The sequence below is a fragment of the Myotis lucifugus genome, unplaced genomic scaffold, assembly GCF_000147115.1.
Source record: "Myotis lucifugus unplaced genomic scaffold, Myoluc2.0 scaffold_95, whole genome shotgun sequence".
NCBI classification, from domain to species: Eukaryota; Metazoa; Chordata; class Mammalia; order Chiroptera; family Vespertilionidae; genus Myotis; species Myotis lucifugus.
The window spans coordinates 3,822,253-3,843,329 of NW_005871143.1; the positions used below are offsets into that span (position 1 = coordinate 3,822,253).

At 48.3% G+C, this 21,077-nt stretch overlaps 1 protein-coding gene and 1 non-coding gene across 2 annotated transcripts in view; one reads left to right on the forward strand and one right to left on the reverse strand.

The window, feature by feature from the left end:
* GFOD1 (glucose-fructose oxidoreductase domain containing 1) overlaps positions 1–21,077 on the forward strand; it is a 107,071-nt gene that overhangs the window by 43,009 nt on the left and 42,985 nt on the right.
* Positions 14,111–14,173, reverse strand: LOC111826683. Its single transcript, XR_002830043.1, has one exon. It is a non-coding gene; the product is annotated as a U7 small nuclear RNA (small nuclear RNA).

Genomic DNA, 21,077 nt, shown 5'->3' on the forward strand with positions numbered 1-21,077 from the left:
AATACCTTGTATCTGGGTTAGCAGTTCTGCTCTCAGAACATCACCACGCCCAACTTCACCTTAGTACCAATTCCCACACATCTATAACCCCAGAGCCTGGTTCAGGGGGTTATGCTGACAACTGTACGAGGCCAGATATTCACCACTGTGCTGGGGTATGTGTGGGACACTGCAATGATGAGGGCTCATTCCCAGAGTGAAATAGAGTTTATAGCACCTCTGTGAGGCTGCGAGAAACCATGAATGCATGGTCTTCAGAACTCAGGAGCTCTTGGGTTAGGATCCTAGGTCAGTACTTGGCCACTGAGCCTCAGTTTCCTCATTTGTAAAATGGTAACAGTGGTGCTCATTTCCCAGGATGGTATGTGGTAAAGGTTAAAATAATATAAATAATATATATGTCTTGTCCATGTTAACTGCTCAGTAGTGTAGATTAATATATTAATATTATGTCCAATGTGCATAATGTACTTCATATACAATGTTATATATTACTAGAGGCCCGGTGCACAAAAATGTGTGCACTCGGGGGGGAGGGGGGGTTCCCTCAGCCTGGCCTGTGCCCTCTCGAAGTCTGGGACCCCTCGGGAGATAACGACCTGCTGGCTTAGGCCTGCTCCCGGGTGGCAGAGGGCAGGCCCAATCCCTAGGTGCAGCCCCTGGTCGGGCTCAGAGCAGGGCCGATTGGGGAGTTGGGGCGCTGCCCCCGTCATGCACAGAGCAGGGTGGATCGGGAGGTTGCGATGCCACCCCTAGTCACGCTCAGGGTACGGCTGATTGGGGGGTTGGGGCACTGCCCCCTGTCACACTCAAGGCAGGGTCGATAGGGAAGTTGCAGCGCCACCCCCTGTCACGCACAGAGCAGGGCCGATCAGGGGGTTGAGGCGTTGCCCCCTGTCATGCACAGAACAGGGCCCATCAGGGGGGTTGGGGCTCCATACCCTGTCACACACAGAGCAGGGCCGATCAGGGGGTTGAGGCGTTGCCCCCTGTCATGCACAGAACAGGGCCCATCAGGGGGGTTGGGGCTCCATACCCTGTCACGCACAGAGCAGGGCCGATCAGGGGGTTGAGGAGCTCCCCCCTATCACTCACAGAGTAGGGCCAATAGGGGAGTTGGGGCACCGCCCCCTGTCACACACAGAGCAGGGTGGATCAGGGGGTTGGGGCGCCGCCCTCTATCACCCACAGAGCAGGGCCGATCAGGGGGTTGGGGCACCGCCACTGTCACACTCAGGGCAGGGCCGATGGGGAGGTTATAGCTCTACTCCGTCACACACAGAGCAGGGCCCGTGGGGGGGGTTGGGGCGCCGCCCTCTATCACCCACAGAGCAGGGCCGATCAGGGGGTTGGGGCGCTGTACCCTGTCACACACAGAGCCTCAGGGCGATCAGGGGGTTGGGGAGCTCCCCCCTATCAGGCACAGAGCAGGGCTGATCAGGGGGTTGGGGCACCTTCCCCCTGTCACACACAGAGCAGGGCCGATCAGGGAGTTGGGGCGCCACACCCTCTCACACACAGAGCCGCAGGGCAATCAGGGGGTTGGGGAGCTCCCCCCATTAGGCACAGAGCAGGGCTGATCAGGGGGTTGGGGTGCCTTCCCCTGTCACGAACAGAGCAGGGCGGATAGGGAGGTTGTGGCCCCGCCCCCTGTCACACACAGAGCCGCAGGGCGATCAGGGGGTTTGGGCGCTGCTCCCTGTCACGCTGATCCCGGTGCCCGGGAGGCATATTACCCTTTTACTATATAGAATAGAGGCCTGGTGCACGGGTGGGGACTGGCTGGTTTGCCCTGAAGGGTGTCCTGGATCAGGGTGGGGGTCCCCACTGGGGTGCCTGGCCAGTCTGGGTGAGGGGCTGAGGGCCCTTTTCAGGCTGGCGGGTGACTGAAGCTCCCAACTGCTCCTTTTTTTCTTTTTTTTTAAATTCTGGGCCAGCTTTAGCTCTGAGGCCTCGGCTGCTGAAAGCAGGTTTCTGGCCTTTGTTTACCTTCTGTATTTGAAACAATGTTGAGGTCCTGCTGGCTGAAGCCTGGCTGACTAAAGCAGGTTTCTGGGGTTTGGTTTAGCTTCTATATTTGTTACAATGTTTCTTAGAGTTGCAGCTCAGAGGCCGGCAAGGCAGGCAGGGAAGCTTGGCTTCCTCCGTCACTGAAGCAAGCAAGCCTCCCTGTTCGCTTCAAGCTGCCTGGCTGCCAGCCGCCATCTTGGTTGGCAGTTAATTTGCATATCTCCCTGATTAGCCAATGGGAAGGGTAGCAGAGGTACGGCTAATTACCATGTTTCTCTTTTATTAGATAGGATAATTAATATGTTATCATTAAGAGACAAGTCATTCATGTTTTACAATTAAAAATTTTTCGCCTTCTTTTTGATAAGGTATAATTTTATATTCATAGATGGTACTGAATTTTCTCTGAGGCTTGGGAACTGGTCTCAGGGGGTTGCAAGATATGATAAAAGTCTGTGAGGATTGCAAACAGTTCTCCTTGTAAAAAAGGTAATGGCATCCTCAGTTCCTCAACATTTTAACACTCATTTATGCTCCTTCGTGTGTGACCACTACGTGCACTGGTTCCTGAGTCTAGGTTTGCATAGAGGGAGTACAACTGCGGACGGGGTGGGGTGAGGGCATGTCCAGTGCTGGGGCCATCTGTACTAAATCTACAGGGTCAAGTTTTGGAATGAGGCAGAGCTCAACTCACTGCTGCCCTGGAGGCTCCCTGACTTCCTCCTCCCCACATGTGCTCCCTCAGCATCTCATGCAAGGAGGAATGAGACTCCCTTCTTCCCCAACCCCAGCACACAGTGGCGTGCTCCTGCCTGGTGTCTAGGGTGCAGCGGCATGCAGCCAGACAGGAGCAATGCCTGTCGAAGGTCACGATCAGCATTTTGGCCCCTGGAGTATTCATTGCTGTACATCTATCTATGATGTGATCGTTTGTCTTTTTATTTTTATGTATTATTATTATTATTTTTAATTTATCTCTGTTGTTGAAAGTATTACAGATGTCCCCTTTCCCTCACCCCTCTCATTTGTCTTTTTAAATGGGCTGATTGAGAGGGATCAGGACTAAAGGGGCATCTGTACTTTAAACCAATACAGCTGCTCTGCCTAAGACAGTGGACACCAGCCACATGTGACTACTTATGTTTAAAATGTTGAAAATAAAATAAAATGAGAAACTCAGCCCCTCAGTGACACTAGCCACATTTCCAGTGCTCGTGGTCACAGGTGGCCCGTGTCTCCCGCACTGGACAGCACAGAGCGTCATGTCCTCACTGCAGAGAGTTCTGGTGCCAATATTCATTAGCGGGTGGGTGCCAAGTGAGTTCTAAAGTGACTTTGAGAGGCGAGAGGGTCCTCTTCGAGCCTGTCTCCTGCATTTGCCGTGGTTAGAGGAAGGAAGTTTTCAAAGATAAAACTGCAGTGAGGCTTGGCATATTATCATGGGAACTCGTGATAGAGCAGGGTAAAGAGAAAAGCAGCAGAAATCCCAGCTTTCTTGGATTTTCCCAAAGCTCCAGGCTTTGGAGCTGGAATTTTCTTTTACTTTCCATCACTGCCTTCACAGAGACCTGTTGCCTGTGGGTTGGCCTTCTGTCTCTCACAGCCTACTTGTGACAACACCCTTTTACTCTCAAAGTGACTTTAGGAGGAAAACACAAGACCCTCCTGGACACGGCAGACACAGTTCTGGATTGGAACTTTGCATGAACACAAAGCCTTTGACCGGACGTCACCTAAAATGATCCTGCTTTTTATTTCTCGGGCTAGCCAAGCCTTTTACAAAAGTAACCTGATAGCCTATCAATAGTTCCTGATTGACCAATGGAGAAAATAAACCACAGAATGATTATGGCCCAGCAATTCAGCAAGAGCAACTGAAGTGAAAATCACACCCACCTTTCACCCCTGTAGCTCCACACCTGGGATTTATTGGGCCCTAGTGGCACAACTGTTTACCGCAGCATTAGTTATAACATTGAATACCCGGAAACACCAAGGGAGTGGGTGTGTGAATTGTGCCACGATAACACAGTGTAATCTTATGCAACTTGTAAAACTATCATTTGACTTTGCATATGCTGATATGGAAATATATCCAAGATATATTAAGTGGAAAACGTAGATGTGAAATAGAATGTATAGCATGACTCCATTTGGGTTAATTATTTTAAAAAGATAGATGTTCCTGAAAGTTAGATTAGAAACTATTTACAAGCATTTTATTTAGGGAATGGCCAGGGGTTGGAGAGGGGAAAACTTATTTTCACTTTATATTCTACTGTAGTGTTAGACTTTTTAAAAAGAACATGTCTGTATTTTGCTTTCATTTTACAATTAAATTTTACTTAGATACTTTTGAAATTTAAGTTTTAAAAATTTGTTTCATTTGTATGTATATTCTTTGCGTGTGATTCAAAGTTCAAAGGTCCAAAAGATTAAGCTATAAGATGCTAATCTCCCTCTTTCTCCATCCCCTGATCCTCCAACTCTGCTTCTTGGAGCACCCACTTTACCTATATTGTGTATATTCTTCCAGACCTACTCCATGCATGTATAAAAAAGTTTTTTTAAAGTATATTTTTATTGATTTGAGAGAGAGAGAGAGAGAGGTAGGGAGATGGATATATAGAGAAACATCTATGAGAGAGAAAAGTCAATAGGTTGCCTCCTACACATCCACCACTGGGGATCAGGCCCCAAACCCAGGCATATGCCTTGACTGGGAATCAAATCAGTGACTTCCTGGTTTGTGGGCTGATGCTCAACCATTGAGCCACATCAGCTGGGCTACAAAAAAAGTTTTTAAAAGTAATTTTCTAATTACACATGTAAACATGAATGCATGTTAAAACCCTCTGACCGTTGCTCCCCTCCCTCTCCCATTCCTGTATTTATAATATTAGGTTTTAAAAAAAGAAAGTTTGTTGTAGAAAAAAAAAAACACCCACAGCTTTTCCAAGTCTATTAAGCCATAGATAAAAGACAGCAGTTCAAAACCCCAGGTTAGCCCATTACGTAGGGCCTGCACTGTGTCTGCAGGAAGTATAATGAACCCCATTTATGAAAAGTCATTGCAAAGTTTGGACTGAGTCTAGGTCCTGGGGAAGGCATGCAGTGGATTAGGCACAGTAGCTGCTTAGCAACCAGCACAGAAGTATCACAGCGGTTTAATAACCTGCTTGGTTGTACTGGGAGTGATGCCTGGGCAGACCCACCTGGAGATGTGGTGCCCAAGACTGCTGTAGGCTTGTTTGTTTGGAGATAACGGTCTGGTGGAGGACAACACACAATTGCTTATTTAATTACAATTATACTAAGGAGCTGAAGGAAAAGCAAGAGCATCTACAGGGGTCTGAAGTAGGTCATCAGTAAAAGAAGTCTTGTTTGAAAGGAGAAGATGAGGAGGAAATTAACTTGGAGAAGCAGTGAGGGCAGAGGTAGGAATGGGGAGCAAACTGCATTCCGGGCAGAGGGAACAGCATGTATAAAGCCTTCACATGGTAGTTTTATCATGATTTGATAAGCAGAAGCAGAAGATTTGAGCACCCCTACCACAACCTTCTTCACGGGCTCTCTGTCCCTCCGTGTTTGCATTAGGTGCTTGTTTTTTCTTTAGGAGAACTCTCCTCCCAGGTGGGTAACTAGAGATAGCAGTGGTAGCCTAGCTACAGGCCCCCAGCCCCTTACATGAAGGGCAGGGGGTTGGTTGGTCAGGAGTGCAGCACAGCATGTACTTGGAGGGGCCCAAATGAGAAAGCTATAGAAAGGAGGTGTTTGGTAGGAGACATGTGCCCCTCAGGATATATGAGTTGGTGCAGTGACCTTTTGCTGCTACGAGTGGGCTGTTGAAGTGAGTCAGATGCCAGCTGAGCATGTGGTGAATTCTCTAGGCTTCTGGCTTTCCAACTACATTTGCCTTGCTGTTTGTTCCTGCTGCTTCCTTCACTGCACAGTGGCCTCCAGCCTGCTTTTCTGAGAATGTGGGCTCCCCTCCATCGTGTCCTTAAGGAATGCCCTCCCTGCTCCGTCTGTCTCGCTGATTCCTACTGGCCTTTTAAGAAGTAGTTGAACATCACCTCTCTGGGGGACATTTACTCCTCCCTCGACTCCCCCAAGCCCAGAGTCTGGCACTTAACCCCCAAGTGTCCACAGTGCCTTTCACTTGCCCCGCACCTTGTAGCGACAATGTCTGCCTGTGACTTCCATGCTCTCCTAGGACATGTGCTGTTCAGGTCTGTGCTGGCTCCTCTTGTTGTTCAAGGACTGGCGCAGCTGTACAAGAAGGCTCAGAAAATGTTTGTTGAATGAATGGTCCGCAGGCAAGCACCTTTAGGAACCAGAGCAGGTGATACTGTGTGGACTGGAAGAACCTTAGAGCTTTAGTGGAGGGTCTGTTCTCTGCTGACCCTCAGGAGAGAATGGGGAGGAAGCCATAGGTGCCCGGGTCACGGTGGTAGAGACACACTGAAGAGAGAGAGAATGTGACGTGGAGTGAAGTGGGGGTGGAGAGAAAGGGAGCACGTCGCCTGTGAAAGCTCCCTGGCAGGCTTTCTGCCATGGAAGCCCTCCTGCAGGTCAACCCAGTGGTCCTTATCTGGAAGAGTTTGCCCCCGAGGGAACATTTGACACTGTCTGGAACATTTTTAGTTTCCTCAACTGGGGAGGTACTACCAGCATCTAGTGAGCGGAGGCCAGGTCAGCCAGCCCCACGACACGGAAGCATCCTGCACAGTGGACCATGGCTTAGCCCCGTGTTGATTGCATAGACTAGGGCTGGATGTGTCAATGATGAATGTTTCTAATTAACCTGGACATATGACCATTGACATTCTACAGCAGTGGTTCTCAACCTTCCTAATGCTGTGACCCTTTAATACAGTTCCTCATGTTGTGGTGACCCCCAATTTCATGTTACAAATTGAACATAATTAAAGCATAGTGATTAATCACAAAACAATATGTAATTATATATGTCTTAGGCGACCCCTGTGAAAGGGTCATTCGACCCCCAAAGGGGTCGCGACCCACAGGTTGAGAACTGCTGTTCTACAGGATGTTTTATGACCAGAGAGCTTGAGAGGAAGTCGGTTTGTGGGCAGATTGCTACGTTGTTCATTGAAGCCTTTTGCCTTCTCTCACGGTGTTGACTCAGGTTTGGTAGTGTATATGGTCAGGGGGTGGGACAGAGAGGTACTCGAGGTAAAGGCTGCAAAATCCCCTTGCTGCCCACTCCCAGAGCAGCCACAGTGGCGAAGTGCCATCATGCACAGGCCTGTGACAGTCATGGAACTCCAAGGAAAACCAGGTAAGAGGGGGTCTTGATAAGAGGAAGGTGCTCTGGACTGAATGTTGTGTCTCCCTCAAATTCTTACGTTGAAGCCTTTACCCGATTTATGAGGGTATTTGGAGGTGAGAACTGTGGGAGGTGATTTGGTTTATGTGAGGTGAGGAGAGGGAGGCCCCCATGGTGGGATTAGTGCGATTCTAGAGGTGGCACCAGAGAGATGCTCTCTCTCCCCATGTGAGGGTATAGGGAGAAAGTGGCTGTTTGCAAACCGGAAGAGGGCCCTCACCGAGAACGTGACCACACTGATCTCAGGCTTGCAGCCTGCAGAACAGTGAGAACTGTTTGTTGGTTAAGCCACTCAGTCTGTGGTATCTTGTTATAGCAGCCTGAATGGATGAGATGAGGCCAAAGGACTGGATGGGGAAACAGTTTTTTGACTTTGCCTTTTCTAAAGTTTCCTTCCTACGTGGGGGAAAGCCCAGTCCTTCCTTCCTGTGTGTTTCCTCCCTGTGAGTCTTGTTTACTGCTCATACCGAACACTACTTCTGACCCTTCTGGTCACCAAACGTGTGGAGGTGTTTTTCTTTCACACCAAGCAATTCTGTGCAACACCATCTGGGTGTCCTACAATTAACTCAGTTCTGACGCTATCTTCCTGGAGATAACATCAGATCCCACAGGTTAAGGGTTTAGTCCCACAAGACACCCCCCCCTGCCCCCACCCCTCCACCTCCTCATACTTCAGGTGCCATTCACCAGCCAGACATGACCAACGGGCTACAGATTGGAGGTTCCCCTGACCCCCTTCTTGGGTTCAGTTAATTTGCTAGAGAGGCTCAGAGCTCAGGGATGCTTACTTAGGTTTACTGGTTCACTAAAGGATTTGATAAAGGGTTCAGGTGAGCATCCAAGTGCAGGAGCTGTTGCCTCCATGGAGTTGGGCTGTGTTGTGCACCCAGTACAGATGTGCTTGCCCACCTGGAAGCTCTTTGAGCCCATCTTTTGGGATTTTTGTAGGCATGGCTGATAATTAACTTCCCCTTCTTCAAGAAAATGGGGGGCAGGGCTGAAAATTCCAGCTTCTCATTATGGTTTGCTCCTTCTGGTAACCAGCCCTCATCCAGGAGCCACCCAGAGCCACCTCATTAGAGCAAAGGACACTCCTATCACCAGGAGATTGCAAGGGTTTTAGGATCTGTGTGTCAATAAGCGGGGGTGGGGGGGTTAGGGGGGTGGAGAAACCTGTGTGTATAATCTCACTGCAGCCTAGATGAAGGCAGGACAGAGGGGTTAGGACAGGTGACTAAAGAAAGAGCACAGAGAAAATGAAAGTCTGAACAAGTAATGTGAAAGTGTAGCTAGCGAGGTGGGGTTGACCATGCAGTCTTCGGATGATGAGAGGATATGAGAGGCAGAGAGCAAAGACTAAGAGGTCTGGGGTTCACTCCTGACTCTGGCTAAGTATTTCTGAGCCTCAGTATCCTCATCTGAAAAATAGGTAAAAATAATAATCCTTCCTTGGCTAGACTGGTGAAGATTAGAAACCATGACCCCATAGCACCCAGCACAGACAGTGATAAAGCAGGACCTGCCACCATTGTCACCAGCATCACCACCCCCGGGCACCACAGATTTCAGTCTCCCTTCTCCAATTCACCTTTCTTCATGGGATATTGCATGGTGATTCAAAATGAACAATGCAAAACCCAACGACCCTGATTCAGTCCCACTCCCAGCACCTATTAGCTGTTTGACCTTATGTAAATGTCTTAACCTCTTGCTCTTTGCTTCAGGTTCCTTAAGTATAAATGGGTTTTGGATATTAAACAAGGTAAAGCACATACCAGGTTTTAGCACAATGACTGGGTAATAGAAAGGACTGACCCTTGGAAGTCACATAGCACCATTTCCTCTGCATTTTTAAAAAAATTATTGCATCAGTTACAAAGAACCATCCAAATTCAAGGGGAAGGCCATAGATTCTACCTCTTCATCAGGAAGTAGCAAGGCTCTGGAAGAATATATGAGACTAGAAATACTCAGGGATGCTTACTTAGGTTTACTAAAGGGTTTGATAAAGGGTTCGGGTGAGCAGCCAAGTGCAGGAGCTGTTGTTTTCATGGAGTTGGGCTGTGTTGTGCACACAGTACAGATGTGTTTGCCCACCTGGAAGCTCTCTGAGCCCATTGGTTGCAGGCTTGTTCCCGGTGGGGGCCTATGCGGGGGGGTGGGGTGGGGTGGCCGATCAATGATTCTCTCTCATCATTGATGCTTCTATCTTTCTCTCCCTCTTCCTTCCTCTCTAAAATCAATTTTTAAAAAACCCACAAAAAACTTTTGAAAAACAGAATTTGCCACACCGAGATATGTGTGTGTGCGCATGTGTATATATGCATATGTGTATAATAATATTTGTATAATAATGTGTCTATGACATATGCTCATAATATATAAATATATGAATATATAAAACAGATAAATGCTTTACAAGATAATACTGCCGTTATTACATGTGATATATTCTATTTTCTGTTCTATTCTTTTAGGAAGAATGTTCCTCACCAGTCCACTCAATCAATTTCGTAGCACACTCTTGTGCTCTGGTCTAGGTCTTCCAGAAAGCCCTGGGCCAAGAGCAGTTTATAAGAACTGCAGTGTCTGAGCCATGCCCAGGGGCCAGGGCAGCACCCGAGTTTCTGGCCAAGCTTTCTGCAGCAGCAGCACCTGAGTGACTCCTAGTTCCCGGCCAGGGGGAAACTCAAGCCTCCTGCCCGAGAGGACCGGGGAGCTCCCATTCTCAGACGTCCTCTTCCTTTGCATTAACCAGGCAGTGGGCAGTTCTGAGACAGCAACCGGTGGGCAGATTATCTGGTTAACGGTGTGCAACGGCACCAACTCCTGAGTGCAGCCACTCTTTCATGCTGGGACCACACAGCCCCCTTGGCTGTGCCAGTGCCTGCCACACAGGAGCCGGCTCCTCCCTGCAACCCCTTGTGTCGCTTCCCGGCAAGAACCCAGGCCCCTGACTGGGGGGTGTGCTGTGGCCAGCCAGGGCCTCTGGTTCAGCAGGTCGATATCCTTAGTTTTCTCTCTTTCGTGGAATTCACGGATTCCCACCCACCTTGATTTCTCTTGGGAGAGCATCTTTGTGGCTGCAGCCTGGGCTCACTTTCTTAGGGGGCTTGTCTGGGTTTCTAGCAAGCTAGCTTCGCGTGTTTAGGGACTTTGGTACTAACCAAGATATTTAGGCCCACTTTTTGGGTGTCAAGAACCTTCTTGTCCACCATGGTGCTTTTTAGCCAGGCCAGAGAAAAAGCAGGCAGGAAGCTGTACATAGGGGATAGGTAGGATATCTTGTTTTTAGAAAAATGGAATAATCAGAAAGTGCTCAGCTCCTGTGCTGAGCCCAGGGGTTGAGAGAGGAAAGCGCCCTGCAGAGGGGCAGGTCATCAGCAGTGGGCCCTGCCCCTGCCCCGGCGGCCCGGCGCTGCCCGCTTCCTGATATAAAACCTCAAGCCTTTGGTTTTTTCGAGGCGGTCTTTAAAGTGCTGGGCGTAAAAGGGAGTGGAAACGAAATGCTGGCGCAGTCACCTGGCTGCCTGAGATCAGGAGGCGACAGGAAAATGAAAACATCACATTTGCGTTTCCACTGCTGGCCACAGGCTTCGGTGGCACCTCCTCCCCTCTCTGCTCACACACCCTCCCCACTTCCTCCCCAGCCCCCTCTTTTCTCACCACTCAGTGACTAGTGCCACCCTGGGCTGCGTAAGGCTCGCCTTTTGTCAAAAGAGGTGCCGGGGCCAGAGCAAGGGAAGTTTCACATGGGCTGCAGGGCCAAGGACAGAAAGAACCGCCTTCTACAGACGCCGGAAGCGGGCTGCGTCTCCTTTCCTTCTCTAACACCAGGAAGACGTGGTTGAGGGCAGAGGCAGCCTGCTTCCTCCTGGGCTTCTCTGTCTATGGTGCCCAGGACTCCCAGGCTGTGTGCCTTGGCATGTTGAGGCGATGGAGCTGGGAGTGCCGTCCGGCCGTCTGGCTCTGTGGGCTGCCGGCTGGGAGTCATTAGGAAGGGAACTGTCAGGGACTGGCCATTTTACTCTTTGGCATTGTTGACCTTCATGTTTAGTGGTCCCTTCCCATTTGGGGGCCACGATGTCACAAGGGTTAGTTTGGGGTCCAGGGACCTGCTAATGATGGAGAGGTGCCCATCAGGGCCCCAGGCATCTGACATGTGCACAGTCCAGGGGAGCTCTGTGCCTAGCAGAGGGTGGCCTAGACCCTCCTCTATTACAGTGGTTCTCAACCTTCCTAATGCCGTGACCCTTTAATACAGTTCCTCATGTTGTGGTGACCCCAACCATAAAATTATTTTCGTTGCTACTTCATAACTGTCATTTTGCTACTGTTATAAATCATAATGTAAATATCTGATATGCAGGATGTATTTTCATTGTTACAAATTGAACATAATTAAAGCATAGTGATTAATCACAAAAACAATATGTAATTATATATGTGTTTTCCGATGGTCTTAGGCGACCCCTGTGAAAGGGTTGTTCAACCCTCAAAGGGTTTGAGACCCACAGGTTGAGAACCGCTGCTCTATTACCTAACATGATGGCGCCATTTGTGAAATGTGGGTATCTCAGACCTTTGGAAATGGAATGTCCCAAAGACATCAGAGAAGTTTGCTACAAGCAGTACTTTGTAGAATCAAGTTTTTAATGGTTCACAGCTCACTCATGTCTATTATCTCCCTTGAGCCTTCCGTTTGTCATTTTGGATTTTTTGCAGTTATTGGATTTTCTGAAAGTCAAGCCCTCATAGAAGCATTTTCTATTCAGAGGCTTGAGGTGAAGACATGCGGCCCTGGATTCTGGGTAGACTGCATGACCTTGAGAATGTAATTTCAAGATGATTCACTCAAACTGGAAAAATTCAGTGTGCAGTGAGCCCGTTACCTCGAGTTTGTTCCGTGGCCTCCCACAACACATGACATCGGGGTCATTTCCAACCTCCTTGTGGTTTTCATAAATGCTTTCCCATAGTTTGCTCATCACAGCAACCACATAAGGTAAATACTGTTATATTCCTGCTCTGCAGAGGAAAAACGGAGGCCTGGCGGTGTTAAATAACCTGTCCTAAGACACAGGTAAGAAGAGAAGAGGCTGAGACTGGAACCTCAGCCTCCGGGCACTAGGGCCGCCTTCTTTCCCCAGTGGGCACTGCCAGCCACTCTCAGAGCAGGAGAGAGCTGCGGAGAACTTGCGGCTTCTGGCAGTGGCTCTCTGTCCTCTGTCCTAGCTTAGTTCCCAGTGTCCATACTGTGTGTTAGGTCCTGAGTTGCTCCTTGCTTGGGACTGGCCTCATCAATCCATGCAGCCCTCTGCTTCCGCTCACCCCAGGCTCTGTGACATGCCCTTCTTGCGTGCCTGCAGAACACCGGTGGGGTATTCATTCAGCATCCCAGGGGGCCCAAGCCAGCTTCCCAGGCTTCAAAGGGGCAGGCGATATACCTGGGACCTTGGCCGGCTTCAGGAAGTCAGAGGAGAGAATGTGGTCGTTTTCTGGTAGGTCTGTGTCTCACCCCAGGTAGAGCTTCTACTTCACCTTGTGACCAGATGACACAGTAAGGGCTGAGTGGGACGAACCCGGGATTGGCTGTTTCCATGGCTTCCTGGCACTCATGTCTTCTGTATTGTAGGGCCAGGCAGTCTGGGCTGTGGCCTGCCTTGTATGTGACCTTCTTGGCTCAGAACTTTGTTGTGGGAGGCACAGCAGAGCCAGGGGGCAGGGGAGAGAGCTGGAGACCCAGTCTCGGCTCACTCATCTGCTTCCCACAGTGTACGGCTCCCATCAAACCTGGTGATATGTGCCTGTGCCTCGACTGTGAGCAGAGTGGCCCAGCCCCTGGCCTCTTTCCGGAAAGCACTGGTGAACATAGCTGTCGTTTAATTGTAATTTCTAGAAGAGCCACATGTATACTTCTTCCAGCTGGCTTTCTGGTGGGATTTGACACTGGCCACGGTGGGAGCGCTCAGGGCAGGTGAGCTTTTATCAGTCACATACCAGCTTCAGCAGTTTTACTTTTCAGATGCATATTTCAAAATTTATTCGATCTAATATTTTTAGTTAGATCAAGAATATTTCACTAGTGCTTTTGTTTTTTGCTGAATAGAAGTGCTTATCGCTGTGCCGTGCATATTTCCATAAAAGTCGGGAAGCTAATTTTATGGCTTAACTAAGAAAGTAAAGTGAAAGGGCGAAGGCTATGCCCTCCACCTTCCCCCAGGGTAAGGGCTACGTCCTCCATCTTACCTTGGCCACGTGTTGGGCAAGGAGCTTCTTCACGGAAGTCTAAGACTCTGCTAGCCACACCCAGGAACGGGACATCGACTTGTGCCTGGCCAATCGGCAAAGCACAGTCCTTTCTCCTCCCTTACTCCAACCCCCCCCATATAACCGGTCCCTGGGCGGGGTTGGGGCGCTCAGCCACTTGGTTTGCTTTGGTGTCGGTGTGGATGGGGAGCCCAAGTTAACTTGAAATACAGATTCTTATGCTTTTGCATCGAATTGGCCCCCTGATATGGTTTCTTGGGAATCTTGAAATCTGGGCACAACATAAAGGTCTATATTTAATATATGAAAATAGAGCATGCATGGAATGGAGACCTTGAAGCTTTTAAACCTGAACAAGGACTGTGACTTTGGTTTACCTCTCTGAGTAACCCCACAAGGGACTTTAACAAGCTCACAATCTTCCTATTTTTTTTCATGAATAAAGTTTTTTCCAAAAGAAATTTTGAAGTTGGGGAGTGTCTTCCAGTGAGAACTAGAAGACCTACTAGACAAATTCAAGAAGAACTATAATCACTCCCCACCCCCCAATTTTTATTGTGGTAAAATACACATCATATAAAAGTTGTCATCTTAACTTTTTTGAGTGCACAGTTCAGTGATATTAAATACCTTCTTAATGATATGTAACCATCACCATCGCCCACCTCCTTCATCTTATAAAACTGAGGCTCGCAAACCAGAAACAATAACCCCCAATTTCCCTCTCTCTCCAGCACCTGGTAGCCACCATTCTACTTTCCCTATGATTCTGACTATGTACCTCATCTAAGTGGAATAAAATAATATGTGACCCTTTGTGACTGTCTTAATTCATGTAACATAAGGTCCTCAAGGATCGTCCAGGAGGACAACTCATGCTGTAGCACGTAACAGAATTTCGTGTCTTTTTAAGGCTGAATAACATTTTATCTATAACTTTTTAAAAATATTTTTTATTGATTTCAGAGAGGAAGAGAGAGAGAGGAAAATCAATGATGAGAGAGAACCACCGATCAGCTCCCTGGACACGGCACTTTGTGAGTGCCAAGTTCATTCCCATCCACACTCTTCCTCCTGGAGGATATGTATTTAGAACAGCATTAGATGTAGAAGAAATAGGCAGTTACAGCAAGCTGGATTTAAAACAGTTCCTGGGTGAAATTCCTAGTCATACACAGTCTACCCTGCTGGGTATTTCCAGAATTGTCAAAACTCTGTTAGGCATTCCCACCAGAGCACCTCCTCCTTGTTCTAGGAGAAAATTCTTGCTAGGAATCCTGCCCGCTGGTTCCCTGTGGCTTCCAGGAAAGCCTTTTTAGTTTAAACAAAGGACCCAGCCCACTGGTATCGGGTGAACACAGGCTTCCTTCTGAGATGGAAATGATCGCAATCAAAGGGACAGTGGGTTTCTTTTCCTTTCTCCTGTTTCCTTCTTCTCTCCACCTGAAACAGCGAGTGACTTGCAAAGGGATCAGAGCTGTGGAGGGAATGGAGACTCACTGCTAGCACCCGGGACACTAGGCCTCACTTAGTAAACCTCAGTGTCCCCTCTGCGGGTAGTGCTCTCCCAAGTCCCTTACAGCCGTACGGTTTCTGCCAAGTCCGTTTCTTTCCTGAGAACCTCGCTGGGCAGCCTGTGTTCCATGGGCCTCTGCTTCCACTGGGGTTTTCACGCATCACAGACCATCAAAGTGAACTTGTTCTTTTTATGTTGCCAGAACTTAGCGTTGATTGCAGCCCTGATTAAAGAAGGGGATGATTAGAGGAAAGGGAGACTCTGTATGTTTGCCAGTGTTTGTGCCTGTATGTTTATGTGTGTTTGTACCTGTCCATGCATTGTGTTTGTGCCTTATGTATTTACACTTGTGTTTTGTGTGTGTTTGTACATGTGTGTGTTTGGCATGTATGTGAGTGTGTGAGTAGGCCTGAGTGTGTGTGTGTCTGAACACCTGTGTAGAGAGGTGTAAAGGGGGAGGGGTCCCAACCAATCTCTAGTATTCTGAGAGCCTGTTGATTTATTTGGTTCTGTCCTTGGGTATATTTCTCCTGAAATGAATTATAGGTCAATCACTTCAGATTTTGCCCCTTGGTGATTCCCAGAGGAAGAAACCGGTTATCGATCTGCCCATCACATGCTGCTGCTGTTTGATTGACAGCCCTGGAGAAAGGCCGCCCTTGCCCAGCAAACCCTTTTGGACTCTCATTAGAGACCCTCCTTGGGCAGGACGGGCTCCCAGCCCAGGTCCGAGCAGCCCCTGCGGTGACGGTCCTCCTGCCGGGCTCGGAGCATGGTAGATCCTAAAACATGCTGCCTGGAGCACAGAACGATTTTTCCACCTGCCTCTCGGAGGGGAGGCTAATGCAGCAGTAGTTCCTGTGGAGAGAACAGAGCTCATGGGTGACGTGCCTTTTGTGCAGTTGGCAAATACAGGGGTTGGGGTGGTGGAAAAAGGATTGATGCGGCTTTTCTGAAAATATGGGTGGATATGCAGTCTCCTGCTGAAAGGTAATTAAGTATTTCTTTTACTCAGATTTTTATATGCATGTGATAACACCAATGGGGAAAAAAAGCTTAGAAAATGATCCATTATATAGATGTACCACACTTTCTTTAATTACAATAAAAATGTTCTGTCTACCCCTTACTGAACATTCGCTGTGTGCCAGGCACTGCGCTAAGAGTTTTACATGCATTATGACTCTTTTTTTTTAAATCATCACTGGAGGATATGTTTATTGATTCTAGAGAGAAAGGGAGGGAGAGGGAGAGAGGGAGGGAGGGAGGGAGGGAGGAAGAGAGAGAGACAGAGAGAGAGAGAGAGAGAGAGAGAAAGAAACTTTGATCAGTTGCCTCCCGTATGCACCCTGACCGGGGATCAAACCCACAACCTAGGTTTGTGTCCTGATCAGGAATCGAACCTGCAACTCTTTGGTGCACGGTTTGACGTTCTAACCATCTGAGCCACACAGGCCAGGGCTATCATTCCTATTTTTAGATATTTAGGTTGTATCCAGCCTTTTCTTTCTTACAAAGAGTGCTTAGGATGTCTTTGCACATAAGTCTTTGCCTGATTTATGACATCCTGTTTAGAGTGGATTCCTGTAAGCACAGTTACGGGGCATGGAATTAAAACAAACACTCTGGAAACACGTCGCAGCATTGCGGTGGTGCCACCTTAGACTCCCACGGGAAGGAGGTGCATGCCTGTGCCTACTCCCTCCCCACAACTCTGAAAAATCAGTCTTTTGTTGAACTAGGGGCACCAGACTGCTGCATCAACAGAAGTCCCAGAAGTTAAGATAAACACCTGACAAAGTTGATTCTAGGGACTTAGGAAAAGAGACAGCAGCCCTTTTCCTGGGTTTCCATACATTGCGAGTTAGAGGCATTGCTTTGGAGAGGGGAAGCGTGCCTTTCTTCCCATGGAGCTGGATGTTTTCAGGAGCCTGTCTCAGTCCATGGCAGCTCTTCTTCCCTCTGCCCTTCCCTTCCTCTCGGCTTCCTTGCAATCCTCTCTTAAGCTGGAAAGAGGTGGGTGGATCTTCCCCTGAGAGAGGCCTGAGGGCCTGGGCCACGCTTGGGACCTGAGCAGTCGGAGGCCCTCTCCCTCGGCAGGCTTACCGCCGTTCCCTCTCCCTCGGTCTCCCTGCCTGGCCTTGTGTGGCATGCCCTGAGCTTGGCTGTCACCTTGTAGAAGGGCTATGTGGGTAGATGGGAGGATATATACTTGGAAACAAATCTGTATACAAAGAAGCCAGTGGCTGAGCTGGCCTTTGGTTTTCTAGTGGAAACTGTGTTTTCTCCATCCAGACCAAGTTTAACTGCATGGGTTTAGTCCATGCTAGCTAAAACGTATGTACTGAGTGCCTTCTCTGTGCCAGCCATTGTCCCAGTCACTGGAGACAGGACAGCAGCACATCAAGTGCTGCCACATGGAGCTCACACACCTTTCACGGGGAGAGAGAAATACTAAAGGAATGACTGCGGGCCCTCATTCACAGCTGGCCATAGGTGCTGTGTCCAGGAGTGGAGCAGGGCAGGATGGAGAGTGATGGGTGGTGGGGTGAGGGAGGTGCTGGCTTCCCTGGGTGGTCAAAGAAGGGGTCTCAATGTTTCAGTAGAGATTTGAAGGAAGCTGGGGAGTGAGGCACGAATGTTTTGGGGCAGTCCCAGAACGAATGGTCCAGGTGGAGGCAACAGTAAGCCCCAAGGAACGGGAGTGTGTTTGGCAAGTTCCACGACAGTGAGGAGATTGTGGGCAGGAAGGGCATGAGCAAGGGGGAGAAGTCAAGGAGGGAGACTTGGGCTGTGGAGGAGGAGGCACTGTGACGACTCAGGTTCAATGTCATACGTACTGAGGGCCCTTGGAAGGTTGATAGGAGGTGATGTGATCTGAAGTACAAGTCGAAGAGGCTGGCCCTGGCTCTGGTTTGCATTCCGCAGGGTTGGAAGCAGGGAGACCAGCAGCTGTTGCCACTGTCCAGGTCGGGGAGGATGGTGGTAGCGGGGGGTGGGGGGAGTGAGGAGTGGCCCATTTGGGAGCACACACTGCAGGGAGGTCAGATGCCAGTCACCTTCACTCCCTCCCTTGGGAGCAGAGCTCTGGCTGGTGGAGGCCTGGACATCTTGGTACCCTTCCTTCCCCAGGGAAGACTAGGAGCCTCTAGAGTAGTCTGTTCCCTCTTTGGAACATTGACCTCCAGGTATCAGTCACAGTTTTTACCAATCCCCACATCCATGTCCTTGTGGAAAGATGCTCAACTCTCAAATTGGCACAAAACTTTCCTTTCAAGTTTTTTCTTCAACAGGAAATGCAGTGGCAGTCCAACGCGGCAGCCTTCTGTTTCTTTTCCTCCATGCCAAGCCTTCTGCTTGGTGGTGGTGTGGGGGGACTTAAGAAAAAAACAAACAAACACAAAACCAGGAACCACCTGCTGGAGTTCCCCAGCTACACCGTCTGACCAGGAAACACTGAACAGACAATCATCAGGATGTGTTTCAATGTCTGTCAGCTTTAGCACCTGTTTGACTTCCTTCTAGGGCTTTGCATTATTGATAATATTAGTAAAACAGGGCTGGAAACATTTCCCAGGCTAAGAGGAAGGCCTCACAGACCAGTGCTCAGGAGACCGTGGTGTTTGTTCTACCTGCCAGATGTGTGCCTACTGGTGTTCGTCCCCGCTGAGTCTGCTTCTTCATCTTTGACACGAGTCCTAGACAGCTTGATCCTTAGGTGCCTCTCAGTTCTAACATCTTACAATTCTAAGTACGAATGAGAAATAAGGAGCAGAGGTGACTGATGAAAACACGACTCTGAGCTTTAGGAAAGAGACTCTTTCAAGTGGTGGCCCAGGTCGCAAGCTCCAGGGTGTCACCCTGTAGGGCCTCCGCATTTGTTATTTGCAGGGTATCAGAAGCTGTACGACTTCATTCATTCTGTTAAGGAAAGGTGAGCAAACTGTAGACTGGACATAAATCTTCTTCCACGCACAGAGAATCATCTCTGATGGCTATGTATTCTGCACAAGGAGCTAATTTGATCAGTCATGTGTCAACCAGGCTGTGTGTCTGGCTTGAGTTTTGCATCTCAGAAGAGAAATTAATGAGAGGACAATTACCCACCTAAGAGATGGCTGTTTCCTCCAGCTCCAGCCTTCTCTCCCCCGCCCCCTATTCCCTGTGTTGTTATGATTTATAGGCTTGCCTGTCCCCTGCAGTGGCTTTGGTGTAAGACTTTACCAAGTAGGCAAGTGGCTGGCTTCCAAAGATGCCATAACAGTCTTAGTCCAGGCTGAAGCCAGGCCAGGTCGGCCCGATGCCTTTCTCTCTTCTTACCTACAAGTCAACATGTTCTCCTAGGCATAGGAGGTGGGAGACAAGGATTCACCCTAAGAAAATCCCTTTCTGCTCTTACCATGTTTTCCTTTTCTAAGTACTCCTGCTGCCTATTGTGTGAAATTCATTTGTATGTTGATGAAAGTGGCCCCTGTTTTGCAGAATGCATTCTTACTAGAACGAGTGGGTGTGTTCTACACTGAGGGGAGGGATTATACTATGTCAGCGTAATCATTTCCCAGCAGGTTTCCAATCCAGGCATGCATTATTGTTTCAATGATGATGTGGTGACTGATAGCGTTATTCATGCTGTGTGGTTGAGAGAACCCATGTTCCGGCAATTCTTTTCCTGCTGCGTTTATGAGAAGCCGTCCCTGGGCTCAGGGCTTTGTTGCTGTTTTGAGCCTGCCATTGTTCTGGGTCTTTGACAGGCTGCGTGATGCAATGGGAACGCTCCATGCTAGGTGACGCAGTCTGCACTGGCAGCATTCCTGCGTTGGTGAACAGAACTAGTACTTTGTGTTTTCAGGTTAGTTCTCTGGCTTTGTTCTTGGAATTGAGTTAAATCAATTGGACCAGTCAGCAATTGTCAGGTTCTTTGAGGAACTATTTCTAGACTTAGTCACGGGAAGTAGATAAGACAGTGTACCCAAGCATGGAGTACTAGAGCAAGCATGTCAAACTCAAAGGCTAACACGGGCCAAATAAACAAGGTTTAAGTTTATGTGGGCCACAAAAAACCAAAAGCTTCAATTTTCATAGAAACATAGGTTTATTTCGATAGAGACATGCTGAATACAAAGGGCTGAAATAAATGAGTAATCATTAACATAAAATAATAGAACATTTTAATAAAAATTAATATTTTTTTCTTGAACATTAACTTACCAGACACTGAATAACTGCACAAATTAATAAGCATAATGCAAATAAACCTATTTTTCCTGTTCTCCGAAAGCGAAATATTTCCTGTTGCGCACATCAAACAAGTCAGTACAAGATTAATGACATGGCAATCGGCTGCTAAAATATTCACTGCTAGTATTAGTGGAGAGAAATGGTGCGCCTGCGTGTAAGGTGCATAAGGGAAATGAATGCAACACGATTGTAGTAATCAGTCATTAGTGAACATTGTAGTTCGTTATTAATAATTATGTATAACAGGATATTGTAAAAATTAAGTTATGAAATTTTTATTAAAGCATTTCTTACATAGTGTTATATTGGCTGGGCCGCAAAAATATTCTCGCGGGCCACGAGTTTGACATGCTTGCTCTAGAGTACAGAGCAACCTACCATGTGCTTCTTATTGAGAACGTTATCTTTCAAAGTGCATGTGTATAGTAGGTACCCTATAAAGAAACTGACTACTTGATTTAATCCTGTTCTTTGGTTAAATGATCATTATAATTTAGAAGTGATGAGGATGATGATGATGCAATAGTTTGAGAAGCCAGTGGCAGTGTCTGAGCTGGGTTCTTCCCTGGGCCCCATTCATTCAATCAGCAAAGGCTGCTCACACACTTATCTTGTATATACTTCTCAAATCTGCCACTTTTCTCCGACCCCATCGCCATTACCCTAGGCCCATGGTCGGCAAACTGC